Source organism: Asparagus officinalis, chromosome 8, assembly GCF_001876935.1.
Source record: "Asparagus officinalis chromosome 8, Aspof.V1, whole genome shotgun sequence".
NCBI lineage: Eukaryota > Viridiplantae > Streptophyta > Magnoliopsida > Asparagales > Asparagaceae > Asparagus > Asparagus officinalis.
The window spans coordinates 116,175,735-116,183,752 of NC_033801.1; the positions used below are offsets into that span (position 1 = coordinate 116,175,735).

Sequence of the window (8,018 nt, forward strand, 5' to 3'; positions counted from 1 at the left end):
GTTTCTTCAGATTTTGCCGATAAGAACAAAGCTGCTGTCGCAACCAACTGCATAAACTTGAGTTATTAATACAGAGTAATCAAACCAAACTATAACCAGGATAGAAGCAGAGATAAATATGTTATTGGACTGAGACCTTGCTAGTTTGAACCGTAGGTACTAAAGCTGTATCTGATTTTATCTCAAGTGATGAAAGGAAAAACATGTCATCAATTTTTATTTTTTCCCTTGGTTGTCAATGTAAAAGAAAAATGAGAGGCAAAGGAACAGAACAAATCTCATGCTATCCTACTAACCTATTCTTTCAGTTACCAGACTTTTTGTTGAACAAATCTTTCTACAAGAATTGACAGGTAATAATATTGAACCTGAACAATAACCAACCAAAAAGGTCCATGAAACAACACAAGTGACTCATGCTGATTTCAAATGAATGCAAAAGCGAAAAAAAGAGGAGCATTGTTAACTGTAGTAGCTATAGCTTAACTACGAAACATGTATACAAAAGTAGTCTTTGCGAATAGATGAAATGAGAAATTAAAAAGATCACACAGTTTGTATCTAGAGTATCCTTGATTAAAGAAATCTACTCATGTTCTTCAAATAGATCAGGTTCTTCAAAATTTGTAGTACAATTTGCTCCACACCTATATGAAAGTAACGAATATCTTAAAAGAGATGAAAGAGAAATGCAAAATATCTTAAAGCTCACATTAAAAAATTCTGGATTAAGAAAGCAGACATGAAATAGAGATGATCCTTCTGAAAGGTCCACCCGTTAAATATAAAAGGTAGACAGCAACCGGCAAACACATATTGCCACAGGATAATTTTTTTATGAGAACAGTAAAACATCTCAAGTCCAATAACTTATCTTCCCCCAAGAGAAAACTCACAACGTAAGGGAGATTCAAAAGAGAAAAATTTATCAGACCGAACTTATGTTATAAATATGCAGGCTGTCATACTTGTGAGATTTAGAATTTCCGCAATTTATATACACACACACACACACATACACATACACACGCGCACAGAGAAAGAGAGAGAGAGAGAGAGAGAGAGAGAGAGAGAGAGAGAGAGAGAGAGAGAGAGAGAGAGAGAGAGAGAAGGAGCATCACTCCACAACTTCCAATCATAAGAGAGACTTAAGAAAGCCATTCAAGGATAAAAGGAAAACTAACATAGGTGTGATAAGCTCTTAAAGTAAGTAGTCCACTTTACATCAACCAACCAAATTATCAAAGAAGGAAGCAAAGAGGACTCAAGGACTCCTACATATGTTAAAGTACATCGTCCATCGCACTAATGCTCACACCACCACCATCATCCTCCAAAAAGTCTCATAAAATGCAGTACATCTGTGAAGTAAAAGGCACCAAGAAAAGGTTAACCAGATTTTCTACCAACCTAAGATCAAATCTCTATATTGTTGTCACTCCTTGCAACAAAAAAATTATAGATCCCTAACGCTTTGCCAGTACTAATACAAAATCCTACATATCTTTAATGCACTGATACTAACACCTCCCTTATTTTTCACACAATTTAAGCTCAAAGTCACCAAATAACCCTTCACACTCCTTCCAGATTATGTGTTTAGAAGAAAACATATGATATAGTTTATGTTAATAGAATTCAAATATCCTGGGAATTGTCGCACAAAATTGACCTGTTGAAACTAGAACCTGTCAACAAGCATTCTCCTCTTAGTTGGCAGCAACAATGCAGAATAGCAAATCATAGTTGTCATGCTAGGGAGGTGAAGTTCAGGATGAGTGCTCCAACAGTAAATCCATACATGCATAAAGCAAATTATCTCTTTAAGGTTGTGAAATTGGTTACAACGATAGCAAAGATAAACACATGAGTCAAGCTCAGATTTTTTTTCCTTCCGAATGATGGGAATCATGCCTTGGTTTTTCATTTTTCCTCACTCCTTTCATCTTCTTGCACCTTCCTTTTTTTGGGTAAATTTCACACAAACACACCCTCCCTCTCAAAATCCTCAACTTTGTGGGGTTCAAAAACCCCCTTAACTAGTAGTCTAGTAGTAATTACTAATTAAGGGAAATCCCCAAAACTTGTCTCACTTAATAACCATGATTGACGTTGTTAACTAAAAATTATCATGAGCTTCACATGTGATATATTTTGCACAATTTGCCCCTTCGTACTGAATATATCAGCTATATTCCCTATGGTGAATTTCACAAAATAGTCCTAAACTTTAAGGGGGTTTGTGTGCAAAACCCCCCTAAATTTAGTGGGTTTGCACAAACCCATCGAAATGTATGACAAGTGCTTAAATAAAACACGTATTATAGCAAAGTACACATTTGATAAGTATGAGCATATATCCAACGAGAATCCAAGCAAGTTCATGTGTACGGAGAGGGCATCGAGTGTCTGATACAGGTTCAGACTGTAAGGTAGGCATACGCCTTTATGATAGATGATGTGTACCCTTGCTACATAGGGCAGGACACAGTTACGATTTACAAGGATTCAATTAAAACTAAAGAGATTTATTTCCTCAACTAGCGTATTCTATATTTAAAAGATCGGATAAATAACCTAAAAATATGTTATTATCATGGTGTATCCTATACAATGACACCTGCCATGTAAATGAATTGTATTTTTTATCAATCTTAAATTGATAATAAAATATTTTAGCAAGTTTTCTGTCTCTTTGACATGCTAGCTTTTGTTGCACTCAATTACACCCAGACATAACTTTTGAATGGATTTGTCTTTCTACAATTATGTATATTTATCTCATTTGTTACAATTTGGGCTTTACAGATTTATGCACATTTCTGCATTAGATAAGAAATAATACCATGTTCCGTCAATATTTGCTGTTAACATCAACTAATCTATGCTCTGATCTAAAATAATTAAATATTAGATGAATAAATTAATCCCATTATTATTTTTTATTAGAAATATGAGATATAAAGAGATTTAGGTGTAAAAGATATATTACATACTACTACAGGAAAACTTCTCTTCCCAAACGAAAATTCACTCAGAGCACACATCTTTAACTTGTGTAAGGACTTAGTAGGCACTTAATGTTGCATTGTCCTCAAACTAAGCTCTACTAGACTATTGGAACTACACAATAGACCATCCTACGGAAGACATGTTGTTCATCTTAGTATACAAGAAATATGTCATATTGGTTCAACACCACAATTATTTATCATAACTTAACCAATTGCTTTATTGCAACTAGGGGCACTAAACCGTATCCGTATCCGAGGAAATATTCATAATTGTATCCGTTAGAATACAGATATGGTTACTCAAATCTATAACTGATAGGATATGGTTACAGGTATGGTTTTGTAAATATCCGGATCCGTATCCGAAATATACGGAAACATATTAGTCATACTGTTATGATAGTTTTAATACTTAGATTATGGATTTGAGGATAGTTTTGATGATCAAGATGTCTAATCTTAGCCTTTCAAATATAATGAACATATTAATAAACTCTTTTGTATCACATGAACTATATTTTTCAATACTATATAGTTTTTCTTATATCCATTTTGCATCCGCATGCATATCAGCTTGTATATCCGCATATATATTTGTATGCATATCCGATTTTAGCCGATATGGATATGAATTTTCCTTACCGATGTATATATGTATCCGTATCCAAGATGGATAAGCGGATGTGAATATGATAAGCAGTGTTATTGAGGCGCGCGAGCCAGGCGCTACGGCCTGTAGCAAATGCGCCCCACACCAGAGGCAGGGCGCTGGGCAGGCACGCGAAGTGCGCGCGCTGGTGTGCTCCTCGTGTCCGTCTGGCGCCTGACGTCAGGCGCACGCGCCACTCACTGCGCCCCAGCGCGATGGTGCGCGGTGAGTTGGGTTATGTGAACAGAACCGGGTTTCGGGGTCCAGTACTCGCATATTTATTAAACCTTATGTTTTAGGATTTCAGCTATCTTCCTCTTTCTCTCCCTCTCTTACAGTGGCTGCTCCTCAAACTCTCTCTCACTGTTCTCACTCCCCAACCCCAATTGCCGGCCGCTGCTGCGTGACAGTTCGCCCGTCAGGCTGGCGAAATTAAGTTTGGTTTTTTTTTCAGCTTCTCTTTTTTTTTTGTTTTCTTCTTTTTTTCTTTTTGAAATAAGTTATATGATTACATATTTACATATTTACATCATGTAATAGACTGTTTCTTTTTTCATATTAGACTTTTTTTAGGATGAGGAAATTCCACTTTAGTTGGATGATGATGAGGATGACTAGACACTCTGTTATTTTGTCACTTGCTTATTTTGTTTCGTAGACTTTTGCTCATGTTGGATATTATCTTGCATTGTGATTTGTAAAAACTTATAAACTTCTCTATGTTATGAATGCTAATTAAGACTCTTTCGTGATTTAGTAGGTGAAATTATATTTCTTAGTTTTTTTATGTGACAATTTATAAACATGTTGCTTATATGCTTCTTTGTCTTATGTTGAAAAATATTAGTTTAAGTTGTGCGCCTCAATTTAGTGAGGAGCGCGCATCGTTGTGCGCATTGCGCATGGTACGCTTAAGGGACCTTTGCGCCCCGCATTGTGCCTTGCACCTCGATAACACTGATGGTAAGTACCATATTTGAGCCATATCCAGACAAATGCACCCCTAGTTGCAACACTTTTCTTGCATATCCACCTTGATAGGTTCATTTGTTTTGTTAAAATATTTCTTTTTTGCAAACAATTATCTTGTTTTCATCATATCACTCAGAAAGTATGACATCCTTGTATAGTAACAAGAGTATGACATTCCTTGTATAGTAACAAGGCTTGTTCAAATAGTCCAGCATGGGGATGAAGACTTGATATGGCGCATCAAAAGCATGTTCATCATAGAACAAACTATCCACAAAAGAGTAATTATCATCACCACGTCAACTAAAAAGTGATTTAGTAAATTAAGTACTAGCCCTGAGATTGAAGCACCACAGATTAAAAGTGCTAATTTTGTTGATCCCTTCCTCATAGTGAATCACTGTCTGTGTCGTCTAATCATTTTAACATACTAAGTCTGAGAACTAAACACCATAGACTCAAATTGCTCTATTTGGGCAATGAGATAAATTCTCACATCCAACTGCAGTGTGATTTCACTTAAATTCAAAATCAGAATCCAGAAATATCAAATTTGATGACATCCTAAAGCATGATTTGAACTGTTCTATGTGCCTGCCTGTGGAACCCTGCCCAAGTTACTCCCATTCTTGTTTCTTTTTCTGTACAATTAAACATCTATGTGCATTTTTAAGTGATATCATGTTGCGTATGATGTCCATGAACATAAACGTAGAAGTTACATCCAAAATGCAAAATCAGCATTTTGATGGTTGATACCTTGGAGGTCAGCTGCTGGGCTCTAGATATTGTGAAATCAACAACTTATCAGCTACAAAGGGAGAACCACAGCCTAAATTATTTTTCATGTCTAAAGCATGCTGCTTAAATAAGAACACTCTTCATTCTGACAAGATTCTCATAATGATGTGTGAATAAACATAGAAGATAAAAATATTCATGAATTATATCATCAGATTTTTAATTCATTATTAATAAGCTATTAAGCTTCAAGCCACATAGAAGAAAAAGAATTCAGTTAAGATGAAAATTTCAATTGTTAAAATGAGAAAATTCCATTATAACGTCAGTGTGCATAACTTCATTTTATTTTATTTTTTTCAAGATTCATCAATCACGTATTTTATTATAGCAAAGGATTCTCTAGCTCTCTCACTAACAACATGAACCAACATAAGGAACATGGAAACCAGCCGCTTTTGAGAAACAAATATAGGAAAAGACGAGGTGCATGCAGTAAGATTTTCCAACAAATCGTGCAATTTGAGACTTCATACTCTCTCTTTCTGACACAATTGAAGACAAGTGGTGTGAACTCCACTAGTGACATGGTTCACAAACCACTTTTTTCACATGGAAAAAACTGGGACTGCCCAGATCATATTACCTCACCTTCATACCAGATTATGATATTGACCTTTAAATGAAAGGTACAAGAGTAAAGAAATGCAAAGAGCCAAACAAATGTGCAAACAGAGAATACCCAAGTCATTCATCTTTAGAACCCTATTTTACTTCGTTTATTGCCATTATAGAATTTATATTTGCTTTTGTTGGATTTTGACAAAGAAATAGACTTGGAAGAGAGAATAAAGGACAATACAATGATTCGGAAGACGTGAGCATCAACGATCAACAAAGGACCAACCACCAACTCTTCTACCTTGAGAACTTAAATAAGAAATGAGATGCACAACACAATTTAACATGCTGAATCAACAGAAAATTCACTTGTATATTCAGTACTATCTCTAAATACCCATGTTTTCTATATCAAAGCAGTGCAGCATCAATTTCGTATTAGAAGTGACATCGACATGAAGATAACATGTAATTATTTTGGGAACAGGACATTCACGATGCTAAAAGAATTGAGGAGTTTATCATTAATAGTCATCCTCCATTGTGCTCATTTATGTAAGACATATTTTTTCTCACTTCTAAAGATCACCAGACATGCCATAGATTATTTTCAACATGATAACCACACATCAACTGCTAAACAAAAAGAAATCAATTTATTACTTCTCCAAAAGAAAACAAGCTTCCAAATTCTACAGAGCAACATAAACACCCGAACAACAAAAAGAAAACTCACGAATCTGTCATGAGACGCATGAGATCTGCGTACAAAGAACCGGTGACAAAGCACCATTGCAGTCCCAATCGTAGTCTGTGGCCTGCCAACCAAAACAAATCCAAATCATCTCTCCCTCTACGGAAAACAAAATCAGCTAAAACAAGGGTTTGTTTGCACTTTAATATCCCCAGTGTTTCACCCTCTTTAATTTTGATGCCCTAAGCTCTAAATTAATAATTTGATACCCCAAAGTCTTCAAATTCCCGTTAATTTGATAATTTAATACCCCGAACCGCTAACTTTTTTCCGCACTTTCCCAAGCAAAAAAAAAATCTAAAAAAAACTCATACTTGGTAAGAAAACTGAGTGTCATTGAATTTTCTATGTTCATATTCCGGAACTTCAGGTATAAAGTTGTTTCCAAAAAAAATTTAAAGTAAACTGCAAAGCTAAAAAAATTTAGCACCAAACTAATCTCAAACTTACAATTCGAGCCGCATCCCGAGGCACTGAAGGTACGAACAGTACGAATACCGCAAGTGCGTCTCCATCAAAAGATCGATCCCGTCCCTTCTCGACGGCGAGCAACGCTCGATCTGGTCCCTCGACATAAAGTCCGCCGCAACGGCGGCCGCTTCCGCCGTCGCCTCCTCCGCCGGCGGTCCTCCGATGAGCATCCATTCTCGAACTCTCATCGGGCCGCTCCTCTTCAGAGGCGGCGCGGCCGAGATCGTATCGGGATCGACGAAGGCCCGATCTCGATTCTGCTTCCGCGGGTAGAAAGGGAGGAGAGCTCTGCTAGGGTTAGGGTTGTACTGGGAGCGGCGGCCATGGCGGGGGCCGTGAATCTGTAGTGGTGATGGTGGTAGGGTTTTGAAATTAGGATTCGGATCGATGATCGGGGGTCGACGAGATCGAGAAAAAGACATGGCGATCAGAAGTCGAAGTTTTTGAGGGAAATGAGAATCTGAGGTTTGAGATTTGGGAGGGGAGATAGGGGAAGGATTGATTTTTCTTTGGGAGGATTATTTCATGCGAGGGGGGGGGGGGGGGGGGGGGGGGTGGTTAGGTTTGGGAGGATAATATGCGTAACGTGACGGGAGAAAAATATGGGGACAGAGAGACGTTGGAGCCAAAGGCACGCCGTCCCAGGGGTACTTGTGGTAAATCATATGTCAGATTGACCTTGGTCCGTGTCGTTATAGGGTTATTTAGATATTAGTCCCTTAAATCTTCGATAATTTCATATTGCCCCCACAAATCCTGAAAATTGCTCATTAGTCTCTCAAATCTTAAGGGGCTT

The 8,018-nt window shown here is 37.2% G+C and overlaps 1 pseudogene; it reads right to left on the minus strand.

Annotated features, from left to right (window-relative positions):
• Positions 1-7,746, minus strand: part of LOC109851335 — an 11,975-nt pseudogene extending 4,229 nt beyond the window's left edge.